Source organism: Pongo abelii, chromosome 11 (assembly GCF_028885655.2).
Source record: "Pongo abelii isolate AG06213 chromosome 11, NHGRI_mPonAbe1-v2.0_pri, whole genome shotgun sequence".
NCBI lineage: Eukaryota > Metazoa > Chordata > Mammalia > Primates > Hominidae > Pongo > Pongo abelii.
This window is the reverse complement of record NC_071996.2, coordinates 129,363,395-129,377,791: the sequence shown is the minus strand read 5'-3', so window position 1 is coordinate 129,377,791 and position 14,397 is coordinate 129,363,395.

Sequence of the window (14,397 nt, the reverse complement as noted above, 5' to 3'; positions counted from 1 at the left end):
AATGAAAATAAGTGGAGAATCTTTTTTTTCAGTGTGCTTTTCTGGAATAAGAGAAAATTCTAGGCTTCCACATAAAACTAATGATCTCTATTTTTCCACAATATTTTACTACGCTTTTTTAAAGTAATTAAGTTTGTTTTACATCTGAATGCCTTTCTGAATGCTTGCCTAAAAAGAAATCACAACTAAATTACTTCTATAGTGGAGATATAGCTACCCTTACTAAGCAATCAGTTTCCTTTCACATGTTTTATATATAATGTCAAAGAATACTTCAAAAAAAAAAAACAAATTAACTTGAAACATCATGATAAGTGGTTTTTTTTCTGCCAGATGCTGAAGCAACCACTAAGAGCATTTCTTATCTTCTTTCTTATTGACATACACTTTAGGTTAGCTGTGTTCGTGGCATGTACATTGATATAAAAACACATTACCCTTGTGTAAAGGGTCAGTGAAGCACATGACTTTTGGCACGTAGCTGCCTTCAATTTAGTTCTCTAACCATCTATAAAATACAGTAAATTTGAATTTTTATGCAAAACAATAAGGGGGTGGAGAGAAGTTAAATTGTTGATATTTATGTATCAGAATGTCTTCCAGATAATAGTAAAGATATTATTATAACTTGTTCTTTTGCCCAGAGGGATTCCGCTACTTTATAAAATGATCCAATTAGTTTTCCCAGAATCTTTATTAAATAGCCAGTGCCATTAGATAGCAAATGATTCATTTCTATCGGAATGCATCTTAAGGCACTTTTCATTAATGGATGCTATTTACCTGGCCTCCTTAGGTTAAATTAACATAATATCATGTATTATAATCAGACAAAGTCCTTTTAATTCATATATCTATCTAATGTGGTTTTCTAAATGCTTAATAAAGAAAATAAAATGTTAAAAATTACTAGGTTGGTAATCAAAAACAGATTCATGTGAGATGAGAGAGGGCCCTGAGCTCCAGGTGAGGAACTCCCCCAAGTTGATACTTTGATTTCAGCCTGTGAGACCCTGAGCAGGGAACCCAGTGGAACTGTGCCTGGACTTCTGACCTGTAGACACAGTGAAATAATACATGGATGCTAGGTTAAGCCATGAAGTGTGATATTATTTCTCATGCAGCAATATAGAATTCTTTGTGTACATGAGTTTAATCCTACAGACTTTTGGATGTTTGACCATTTTTTGACGCATAAAATAATGGTAATTTCATAGAGTTCAATAATAAATCCTCATGCTGATTAGCGATTTGTGGTTGTAAGACTGAGACTCCTAGCAGCTAGAAGATGCCTGCATTTGCCTACCACGAAACCCTCCCCATAAGCAATTACATGGCAGTTTGTTTCTGCAAGGCCAGCAGCAGAATATGTCTGCTTCTATGTGCAACCTCTAGACCCTCTTTTAAAGGACTCACCTGATTGGGGAGTGGGGTTCACCTAATATAATCTCCTTTTTGATTAACTGAAAGTCAACTGATTTAGGACCCTAATTACATCTGCAAAATTCTTTCACCTTTCCGATAATCTATTGGTTAGAAGCAAGTGACAGGTCTCACCCATACTCGAGGCAAGAGGATAACACAAGGAGGTGTGTCATTATCATTTAAAATTACTCTCACTCAGAAACTGGTTAATTTGTTAATACAATGTGGCTAAGAAAATGATCTGTAATTAATTATCTGGAAAATCAAAGTCTGTTTCTGTCTCTATCTTTTTGTTTCTCTCTCTCTCCATAGTTCAGCGGCTATTTATTTTAGTCTGTATATGGCAAGCAGTTTTTCCCCTACACAACTTTGTTAGTTGTAGATAATTCTTATTCTTTACCTTTTCACTACTACAAAGTCTGCAACAATTTTATTGCTGAGATATGTGGGAATTTTGCTGATACACCTTCTGCTAAATGCCTGAGGCTTCTTACTTATGCCCAGAGATATTTTGTCTCTTTACATGTTTATGGGGCTTTATATTTTGTTCACATTGCTTTGGTGTGCTTGCTTCCTTAATTCATTTATTTATTCAAAAATATTTCAGAAGCCTACTCTGTGTCAAGGGAGATAAATATAGGCATACAGACTCAAGAGTGGAGCTTAAAAACTAGTAGAGGAGACAGATATTAGTCAAATAATCATACAAAAATGGATAAATTGTGAGTGCAACAATAGATATCAGAAAAAAAAAGGTCATGGCTTTACATTTGGACAATCTGCCCAAATCAGAAAGTCTGGCTTCACTTCCCTGAGTTAGGAATGTTTGAAGTAGGTCTGAAAGGTGAGAAGAAGGGATAAGGCTAAGTGGAGGGAAATGAACATTATGCACATGAGGCAGGACATGTGCCAAAGTCCTGTGGTAGAAGGGAGTGTGATGAGGATGAAGGCCTGAGAGTAGCCCTGGAGTGAAAACAATGGTATAGGACGAGGCTGGAGGAGAAGCTGGGGACCAGATCCTACAAGTCCATATTAAGTTCCACTATTCTGAGAGCGATAGGACATCCATTCAAGAGTTTCTAGCAGGGGAAGTAGCATGCTTCAATATAGTTTTGTGCTGGGCAGTGCAAGAAGTTAGAGGATATTCAAAGTGTCTCTGCTTAGATCAAGTAGGAGGCTATTTATGACCCATTCTGAGAAGGGGTGGTAGGTAGAACTAAGATAGAAACAAGGAGATCAACAAAGGTGGATGGATTCTAGAGATATTAGTAAGGTAATATAGATAGACTTGTTGATGGGTTGGATGTAAGGTGGCCAACTATTCCAATTTTCCTGGAACTGAGGGAGATTGTGGAATATTAGTTTGAATGAAGGACATTCAGTGCTAAAACTGGGAAAGTCCCTGCCAAACCTGGCTGAGTTGGTCACCCTGGAAGGGAAAGTGAAGGGTGATTTTATCGGGCTTGAAAGTGCTTCTACCCATTTGGGCAGAGGAAATAATCTCCAGAGCTATCCCCCACTGGGGAAAAACTATGGGCATCGAGCAATTGTGTACGTTGTATTGATAAACATTTTCCAATAACTTCTTTCCTGTAACTTCTTAGTATTTTACTGCTCAACCATTTTGTGTTCTCTTATTTGTGGGTTATAATTCATTCATTTATTCAGTCAATATTTTATGGAGCTTCTATTAAGCCTATGGCACTGAACATTCTAATTGGGATTTGAGGGAGGAGACAGGCATATATATTAGAATGTCAGATTGCAATAAGAATTATGGAAAATGATTTCCCATGATGAGGACTCCCAGGTGATATGGTTTGGCTCTGTGTCCCCACTCAAATTTCATCTCGGATAGTAGTCCCCATGTGTCAGAGAAGGCGCCTGGTGGGAGGTGATTGAATTACGGGGGTGGACTTCCCTCTTGCTATTCTCCTGATGGTAAATGAATTCTCATGAAATCTCGTTGTTTAAAAGTGTGCAACTTCCCCCTTCACTTGTTGTCTCTCTCCTGCTGCTATGTAAGACATGCCTTGCTTCCCCTTTACCTTCTGTCGTGATTGTAAGTTTCCTGAGGCTTCCACAGCCATGTGGAACTGTGAGTCAATTAAATCTCTTATCTTTATATATTACCCAGTCTCAGATGGTTCTTTATAGCACTGTGAAAACGGACCAATACACCACGAATAGTAGTGATTGAGAGTTTACTTTTTATTTCTAAATAGTGTATCCAAGAAAAGCCTAACTACAAAGGCAGCAATTTGAGCAAAGCTCTAAAGCACGTGAATTATTAGCCTACTACATGGAGAGGAGCATTTAATTAGAGAAGAAAACAATACTAATTCCTGAAGCAGGAATCTGCCTGGAAAATTTGAGGGCTTACAAGGAAATCCCAGGGTTCAAGCATGACAGCAATGGGCTATCTATAGGATATGAAGGGCAGGGTGATACTGTGTGTGCAGATTGCACAGTTCATCCTGATGAGCTGTCTTGATGGAGGCCACCAAGAGTACAAACTATACTAGATCATTTTCTTTTTAGTAATGCCATCAGTGCTTGTCTAAACCAGCTCTACACTTGATTATTGAGGATATGGTGATTTCTTTCTGCCTTTTTGGCTTTGCTCCAAAATTATATTTAACCTGTAAGATGAGTCTTTTCTTCTTTTCTTGTCTCTTACTTTGTGTGTACATGTGTGTACGTGTGTGTGTGTTTAAGATGGCAGAAAAGGGACGAATGTTTACTATGGATTTCTACGTGCAAGGCACTATCCTAGGCAATTTTCATGCATTTATTTTCATGAATTAGGTTACCAAATTATCACAGTGTTAGAGATGAATAAACTAGGAGTCCAGAAGGTACTAATACATACTTGCAGAGTAGAGTTTCATACACAAACCTTCGTATGGTACTAGATGATGCTATGATTAATTTCACCTATGATGTATATGATGCTAAAAATGTTCAAAGGAAAAATCAGTGAATAGAGAGAGCTAGCTTTCTTAATAGGTATAAAGGGCGCATATTGGTGGGTAAACAATTTTATCTGGCATATGGTTCAATGTGCTAATGAAGTTCAGACTTGAATAAGGAAAAATAAAATGCAAGCTATCAAAAAGTTGGGACTCTCTGCAAACCAAGTGTATTAGTCTATTCTCATGCTGCTAATAAAGACATACCTGAGACTGGGTAATTCATAAAGAAAAGAGATTTAATGGACTCACAGTTCCGCGTGGCTGGGGAGGCCTCACAATCACGGTGGATGGCAAAGGAGAAGCAAAGGAATGTCTTATATGGCAGCCGGCAAGAGGGCTTGTGCAGAGGAACTCCCATTTGTAAAACCATCAGGTCTCAGGAGACTTACTCTCTACTGTGAGAATGGTATGGGGGAAACCACCCCCATGATTCAGTTATCTCCATTCAACCCCCCCTTGACACATGGGGATTATTACAATTCAAGGGGACACAGCAAAACCATATCACTGAGGAATAGAACCTTTCACATTGTGGGGATTCATTGGAAAGGGGAGTGGTCATGAGAAAGGCCCAACCCACAAGCCTTAGTGGCCCTTTAACTCGAGCAACTCTAAGCCAGTGCTTTTAAAATCTTATCTGTTTTTCTCTCTGTTTATCATTAATACATTTTGTCATTAATACATTTTTGTTAACATTAATACATCTTTATTAAGTTAGTTCATTTCTGTTAAGTTAGTTTCTTTGATGAACTAACTTGTCAGGATGATCACTGATAGCTTAAAAAACATTGAAATCTTACATTCTGACTGTGGTGGCAATTACAAAAATAGCCCTATGTGACAAAGTTACACACACACACACACACACACACACACACACACCCCTACAAATAAGTGCACATAAAACTGTGAAATCTGAATAAATCAGTGGATTGTACTAAGGTTAATTCTCCTGCTATGATATTATACTAGAGTTATGCAAGAAGTTTTCATTGGAGAAATTTTGCGAAGGGCAGAGGGATTTCTCTGTGCAGATGCTCCTCAACTTACAATGGGGTTACAGCCCAATAAACCCACTGTAAGTTGAAAATATTTTAAGTCAAAAATAAATTTAATACACTTTACCTACCAAACATTATAGCTTAGCCTAACCAAATTAAACATACTTGGAGTATTTATATTAGTCTACAATTAGGCAGGATCATGTAACAGAAATCCTATTTATTTATTTATTTATTAGAGACAGAGTTTTGCTCTTCTTCCTGAGGCTGGGGTGCAATGGCATGATCTTGGCTCACCGCAACCTCCACCTCCCGGGTTCAAGTGATTCTCCTGCCTCAGCCTCCCGAGTAGCTGGGATTACAGTCATGCACCACCACGTCCAGCTAATTTTGTATTTTTTGTAGAGATGGGGTTTCTCCATGTTGGTCAGCCTGGTCTCAAACTCCTGACCTCAGGTGATCCGCCCGCCAAAGCCTCCCAAAGTGCTGGGATTACAGGCATGAGCCATGACACCCAGCCCACAAAAAGCCTATTTCATATCTCACACAATTTATTGAATACTTTACTAAAAGCATATCACTTTTACACCTTTGTAAGTTAAAAAAAATCGTTTAAGTGGATCCATCATGATTCAGGGACTGTCTGTATTGCATTCAGTTGCATGTAAATATACAATTACCCCAAAATAAAATTTTAATAAATTATTAAATCTTAGAAACCAACATTAAAGAATATTGTTGGAGTCAGACTTGACAACAAAAACTAGTAGAGACATTTTAATGTTCCAAGGATATGACTTTTAATTTGTTGGCCAATATGTCTTTTGTTTAAATTAAATTAAAAATAACATTTACCAGAGCAACCAATAGAGAACTGTTTCTTTCTTTTCCTTGGTCATGTATGACAGTGATGGAATATTTTTGTTTGCAACTAATTGTTCCCAGTAGACATTTTCTTTCTTTTTGACTATATTATACATATATTAATTCTATATGCACATCTAATATGCTTACTGAAAAATAAAGGAGCTCTTTCTTTACTTCTTTTTAAATTCTTTTTAAAGTATCCATGGAAACTTAAAGTATAATAAAAAATAAAATAAAATAAAATAAGGTATCCATAGAAAAGGAAAAATGAACATAGGCAATAAATGTGTGGTTTGTGAGTTCACATCTTTAAAAATGAAGCATGTTATAAATTTAATATGTAAAATACTTTTTAACATGATGTCAATCAACCCATTTTAAATTCCAAAACCACAGAATATTCTTTATCTGATACTAAAACAAGTACCCTTTAGGTAGGTATATATCTTGAATGTTGCAGTGGTTAATTTTATGTATTAATTTGACTGGGACAAAGGGTGCCCAGATATTTGGTCAAACAATATTCTGGGTATGTTTGTAAGGGTGTTGTGGATAAGACTAACATTTGAATTGGTAGAGTGTGAAACGAAGATTCTCTCCCAGTTCTTAGTTAACTGAAGAACTAAATAGAACAAAAAGATTGGCCCTTCTGTGAGTAAGAGGAAATTTCCTTCTGTTTGGCTGCTACAAACTGGGGCATTTTTTCATGCCTGCAGACTCAAATGGAAATAACCACTCTTTTTGGGTCTCAAGCCTGATGGCATTTGGACTGGAGCTACACCATAGACTCTCCTGGGTCTCCAGCTTCCTGACAACAGATCTTGGGACTTGTCAGTCTCCATAACCAAGTGACCCAATTCCTTATGATAAACTATGTATCTGTATATCCTATTTGTTCTGTTTCTTTGGAGAACCCTGACTGATACAAATATGCACTATGTGTAAGTAATATTAAATTCTTAAAGGTAAAAGCGTATAAGCTTTTCTGTATATATGTGTACATTTATTTCATATACTATGTCCTTCTTGATGTTCTGCTCACTATACCAACAGTACATAAAATAATGAGCATGAAACAAGTATGGCAGAAATTTAATCCCCATCCTAAAGCAATTTTCATTTTAAAAGAACAGATATTTTGCATGAAGTAGGAAGCAAATGTAGACTATATATATAATTTATATACATATATCACATATATCATGTATATACATATATCATATATATGAATACATATACTATAAATTTTTAGATATAAATTTACATGTATACATAAAATGCTTAAAAATGTGATACAAATCAAAGATATTGCCAGATTAAAATAATATTTGATAGGAAAGTCTTCCAGATGAACAAATAATAAAACTAACTAAAGTGATTAACTAGAAAACTACAATAAAACTAGAAAAAAATTACTTTCACAAATTACTTTCATCAGTTGTCTGAAATTATGGAAGACCTGGAGTTGTGACTGAGGGAGCTTAAGAAATGGAAGTCAGAGAGCATTCTAGCCCGATTAACTTGTAAGATAGAAATATGGTTTCAGGAACCAGCAGGTAGTGGAGGTAGCCAAGGAAGGTGTGGAGGGAGGGCTGATAATACGAAGGGGAAGAAACAAGATGGTATTTAAAATGCCACAGAATACATCACTAAAACTCTATACTCAGCCTCTAGGATGGCTTCACCACAGAGTAAAACTACAGAAGACTGTTTGAGCAGTTTTTGCTGGAATATTCTGAATATTAATGACCTAAGTGAATGCCAGGTGCCTATCAGCTGAGCATCACATCTGGTTTTGATTATTAACATGTCCTTATCTGTTACCATTCTTGGATAGTGAGTACTACCGGGGGCTTCATGACTTCTTAGTCTTTGAGTTGGGATTTTAAAATACCTGGGTGCGGGGTGAGGATTTCTCTCACTCTACATGCAGCACACTGAGATGTAGAGAGTTTATTTATTAGCAAATCTGCTTACTGAGAGCCTGATGAGAAGCTTTTCAGAACGTTTAGACAAAAGGAATGCAAAATTGTAAAGGCACGGAATGCTCTGATGTGCATCCACAGAGTATACTTTCCTAATTTATTGAAAGCAAATTAAACTTCCTGCTTCCAGTGCTCCTGAGGCTGTGGTAGAGATTGTGACTTCAGGGTACAGTGATCACAGCTCCATGGTTACTAGGATGCAGGATCCAGCAAGCCAGAGAAGAAAGCAGCTACCTTTCTGCTGGAAGAAAAACCAAAACCTCCTAGCAATGATGATTGTTAATACTGGAACTGGATTTTAGATTAAATGGTGTAATCTAATGGAGGTCTTTATAAGCAGAAGCTGGTTTAATATGTACAGGAGAGTACATATTAAATAAGGTAGACTATAAATTAAATGACTCTTGTAAGTTTTTACCATGGCCAATTTCAATTACTGATAATATAAAAAGCCCAAATTAATGTATATGATAGAAATAGACCACTGTTGCTCACTCCTTGATCTTATTCATGGCTCTCAGTTACCTACAATTTATAGTCACATTTCGTCAGCATAGACTGACATCCTAACCTCTTTTTCCAACCTTCTAAACTCTCCCCCAAAGTTTCTTTCTTCTCCAACACCACATATCCACTCTATAATAACATTCTTAGTTGCTTAATAATTAGTTCTTTATATTTATATGTTCATATTGTTTCTTGGTAGCATTAGAGATTGAATTTGTATTTCATGATGCAGCCTTAGCCTTTATTCTCTCTTCTCTTGATACTTCTAGTCCCAAATTTCAGCTTACCTCCTCAGGGAGGGTCCTAATTCCCCACTGTCCGTGATTCTATGTAATTCTTATGTCACTTATTTTCATGGTGTCTTTGAGATATCTGCATACTTCTCTTAACAGTGAACTGCACAAAGGCAGGTAAAGACTATGTTTTGCTCATCTTTCAATTATTGTTTAATAACTATGATGCATATATAAAAGCATTGGCATGATGTATATTTTCAAAGAGGTGCTTAATTACATATGCATATTCAATATGCTTATTGGCAAACTCTTTCAGAACACCTCCTGGATACCCACATCATTTGGCAAGTAAATCATAAATTCTACTGTGGAAGTGTCCGTGACTTTTTCTCATTCTTTCTAATCTGAGTGTCTAAGGCTTCCGTAATTTTTACCTAGATTTTAAAAAATTGTCTCTTAACCAGTTTACATGTCTTCAGAGATTCCTGTTTTTAATACATCTTTTACAAAGTTATCATAGTTATTATTTTCAGGTGATTAAGATGTATCCCTGTCTTGTTCAAACAAACAAACAAACACAAGTAAACTTTGGTGTGTTTTCAGTAGACAATCAGCAAAGGAGAGATTGATGACTGGGGACACAATGAACTAAAAAGTTAAATCAGACTTACTGGCAACCGATGAAAGTAAGGATAAGCCTTGCTGACAATATTCCCATCAGAACATAAATGATGCTCAAACCAGGACACAGACAAAGCCATGGTACTATCACAACATGACTACACATTCCTCACTTCTGACCAACATGAGTAATTGCCGGTTTTTTTCCCATTACAACACGAGCCCCATTTTGATCTTCCCGCTGCAGCAACACATTTGTTAAGATACCCAGTCACAAACTAGCCCCTGTTACTTCACAGTGCCCTATTCAGAACTGACTTTGGCTTCCCTAATTCCTCCTTAAAATCACTGGACATAAATCCAAGACTCATAAAATGTCCCTCTTTAATCCCACTACATAGTCCTGTCAACTTTCCTTTGGAATATGTTCACCATTGTTGCAGTCAGATAAGTAAACCTAACTCTTTTTAGCTATAGCAGTACTTCTGGTGGACTTTGTTGAACCTTGATGGACACATTAAGAACCTTACAATTAATTACAAGTTATAATTTCACTCTCCCATCCCAGGGTACTTTCTATTCCCACAGAGATAGTCATGGTCCATAATGAGACTTAGTCCTGATGAGAGAATATTACTCATGGGTGGTGTTTGGAGGCAGAAAGGGTCAATCAGTCTACAGAAATAGTAAGCACGGTATTTAAGGCACTTGGTCAATTATCAAAAACTCCACCTTTCTATCCTCTGGCCATGGATCTTAAGACTTTGCCATTTCAAAAATATGCTCTTCCCTCACACATGATATACTTTCTTATGTGATTTGGCCATGCACATTCTCTCCTTTACCAATTCCATCACCAATTCTCTATATGTTGAGTCTCCGTGTAAAGCCCAGAACAACTCTCATCTTTTCTGGGAAATTGTCTCCAGTTCTGAAATTCAGAAGGACCCACCTTTTCTTCTAGATCCCATAGCACTTTAGACTTTGTGTATATATCCATTTCCTGGTATGGATTATGAGCCCTTTGGGGGTTACGAGTCCACAATTTTTTATTATTGCCCAACATAGTTGCTTGACTATAGGGCTGCTCAATATGTATTTAATGGATTTGCCTCAGAGGCATTGACCCATGTAACCAAATTCCAAGACACTAGTTAATAATCCAGGATTCCAAGTTAGCACTTCAACATAGGAGTCACATCTGGCTTGAAAACTTGAAGTCTAGCTTCCCAAACCATTTTTGATAGGAAAGTTGCCTGAGGAGGCCAAAAGATTATTTACATATTCATATGCAAATATTACCATGGGGCACCATGCTACAAAGGAGATGAAACTTTTTGGAATTCCAGTTCTAATAGATCATATGATATCCTAATGTACAGTCTTCTTCTACTCAGGAATATTGCTAGGGAAATAACTGCTGTATTCAGCAAAAAACCAGATCATTTGCTTCCCTGAGAAAATTAGAAAAACACTAATGTTCTTGATCTTGTGACCCCACCACTCTAGAAGATTGAATTTATTTGGTTGAACCACATAACATTTCCATTTTTTGGTCAAAAATGATCAAATATCATGAACACCATATGGCCAAAACCAATATATACTTCCTAACTCTAAATTGTGCTGTGACAATTGAGTTAATTAACTTGCAGCTTCCTTTTGTTTTATTTTACTTTGGATGATGTGCTGTCATCATGAAGACTGAACTTAGTTGTTCCCTATCTCCTTAGCAACAGATACACACATCATTGCATAACGGGGATTCTTCCTACAGATGGTGAATCTTAACCAGTTGCTATTTATTTTTACAGGTTCAAACCAAGAGTTATTTTTTTATCTTGGCCTTAAATTCACTAATAAGACCAAAACCACCAGACTGACTATAGTTACCATTTTAGATACTTTAATCACAGTGCTGATCTAGGAATATATTATCAAAGTTTAAAAACTGGATCTAATCATGATGCACAATGCACTTTACTGCAGTGAATCTATCCTAGATCACTGCCTACATAATATAGTCTTTTTCTAAAATATCAAATAGGGTTTGTTCTGATTAAAAATTATTTCGCACATATAGTGATCTCACAGCATGCATACTAAGAACGGAGCTGTAGACAGCAATCAGTGTACTAGTCCAACACCGTTGGTAATATCAACATTTAAAAAATCCTGTATAACAATATTTGTAACACTAAGTGGTACACTTTACCTATTGTTGGAAATTTGATTTTTCTAAATTGTACTACCTGGGAAATATTGCCACTTAGGAAACTGATTACCACTTAGGTATCTTAACATTTACAGATTTCTTTTATTTAATTTATTTGCTATTTCTTTCTCCTTTCCTCCTTAGAAATCCTTGGCTCAAACATTTCAGTTTATTTTTCATCAATTACAACTGTAAGTTGAAAGGTGACAGCAAAGTTTGTATAAGCAAGTGAGATGGTGAAAGAACAGGAAGTCCTAACTGACATATTGGTGGAAAATGATAAACAAAACATCAATATACAATGTGAAATAAAAAATGTTAGGCTTAATTACTTTGTAAGCAACTGTGCTGCCAATAATATCCCAGCTTCCCGCAGTCCACATCAGCACATTTTAAAATATATTTCATTTTTAGTTTTTGTGGGTACATAGTACATGTATGTATTTGTGGGGTACATGAGATATTTTGATACAGGCATGTGATGCATAATAATCACATCATGGAATATTGGGTATCCATCCCCTCAAGCATTTATTCTTGTGTTACAAACAATCCAGTTACACACTTTTAGTTATTTTAAAATGTACAATTACATTATTTTGACTACTGTCACATCAGCATTTTTCAAAGGCTCATATATTTAAGTTTTTGGAAGGTTTTTTTTTTAAATAAAACATTAAAAACTGGTTTTAGATTTATAGAAATCTTGTGAAGAAAGTACAGAGTTACCACCTATCTCACACCTTGTTTTCCTTTTTTTAACATCTTAAAGTAGTATATTTTCACAAGTAATAAACCAATCATACTAGGTTATTATTAACTAAAGTCCATATGTAATCTGTTCTTCCTGTTTTATTTATTTATTTATTTATTACCCTATGTCATTTCTCTGTTACAGAAACCCATCTGCAATACTGAATTAAATTTAGTTTTCATGCTTCCTTAGGCTTTCCTCCGCTGTGACAGTTCCTAGGACTTTCCCTGTTTCTGACGATGATAGTATTGAGGAGTATAGGTCAGATACCTTGTATAATGTTCCCAATTGGGATTTGTCTGCTGTTGCTCTCATGATGAGGCTGCATTGTTTTGAGAAATAAGTGCTATTACATATTATCAACTTGATTTATTGATGGTGAGTTCATCTTGATCATTGACTGAGTGAGAGTTTGTCAGTTTTCTCCACTGTAAAGTTACTTTGTGTCTTAGTTCATTCTGTGCTACTATAACAAAATACAGAAGACTGTCTAATTTACAATAAACAGAAATGTATCAGCGTATAGTTCTGGAGGCTGGGAAGTCCAAGATGGAGAGGCCAGCACCTAGCAAGTGCCACTTGTTGCATCATCCCATGGCAAAAGATAGAAAGACAAAAGAGGGTGAGAGAAAGGTGGGGGAGGAAAAAAGCCAAAAGAGGGCTGAACCTGTCCTTTTATGAGAAACCCATTTCTGCAATAATGGTATTAATGCATTCAAGAGGCAAGAACCTTCATGGCCCAATCACCTCCTAAAGTCTCACCTCTTAGTACTGTCAAATTGGAAATTAAGTTTTCAACACATGGACTTTGGGGGACACATTCAAATCATAGCACTTCTTTATCCTCTTTCTGTACCGTACTCTTTAAAAGGACATGACTATGTGCAGTCTGCACTTAAGAAGTGGGGTGTTCAGTGTGGGCCGTTCTTGAGAGCATAGTACTTACATCAATTATTTATAATGGTTCTGAGTAGGAGGTTTGTTCACACTCCTCTTTGGATTTGTTTATTCAATTATTTTTTGTAAAAGTCTAGACTAGACTCATGGCTATTTACTTTTTACTTTGGTTTTAATCCAATACTACATTATTTATCTTATTGCTAAAATTATTCTAGCTTTGGCCACTGGAAGCTCTTTTAGTTGGCTTCTGTATCCCTTTGACATAGCCCATCATATATCATGTGTGCATTTGCGCGCATGCACGTGTGTGTGTGTGTGTGTGTGTGTGTATTTTTTGAAAGCACTTCATCACTTTTTCTGACACTGCAACATGCTCCAGGCTCATTTTGTGTACTCTCTAATCCAGATCTAGAATAAATAATTTCTCAAGGGGTCCTTGGTTCTTTTTTGTTGAAGAATGGTATTAGAAACCAAGACATGGCCAGAAGTTGTGCTCATTGCTACTGGATCATAGTTGCTTCCAGACGCCTTTAGCTGAAAGAGCAAGGAAATATATATGTATATACTAGCTCATTTACTTACACATATGTATTTTTTCTATATATATTATTTGTGTATTTACATTCTATAACTGTATATTTATAGAATATGTATTTCTATATTGATATATCTATATTTATATTAAGTTAAACATGTTTATATTGATGTTTCCAACTCTTAATGCATTACCACATGCATTATACTAGTTTCTTTCTTTTGCTCATCTGTAACCTTCCACTCCAGCATGTGAAACCTAACTCCTACCATGTGCCATTTATTAAGCTAATTGTTCAGTTCCTGCATATGTGCAGAATTGTTTACTGATATATCCCCATGGGAAATAACTTTATCGAACAAAGTGCAATACTTAT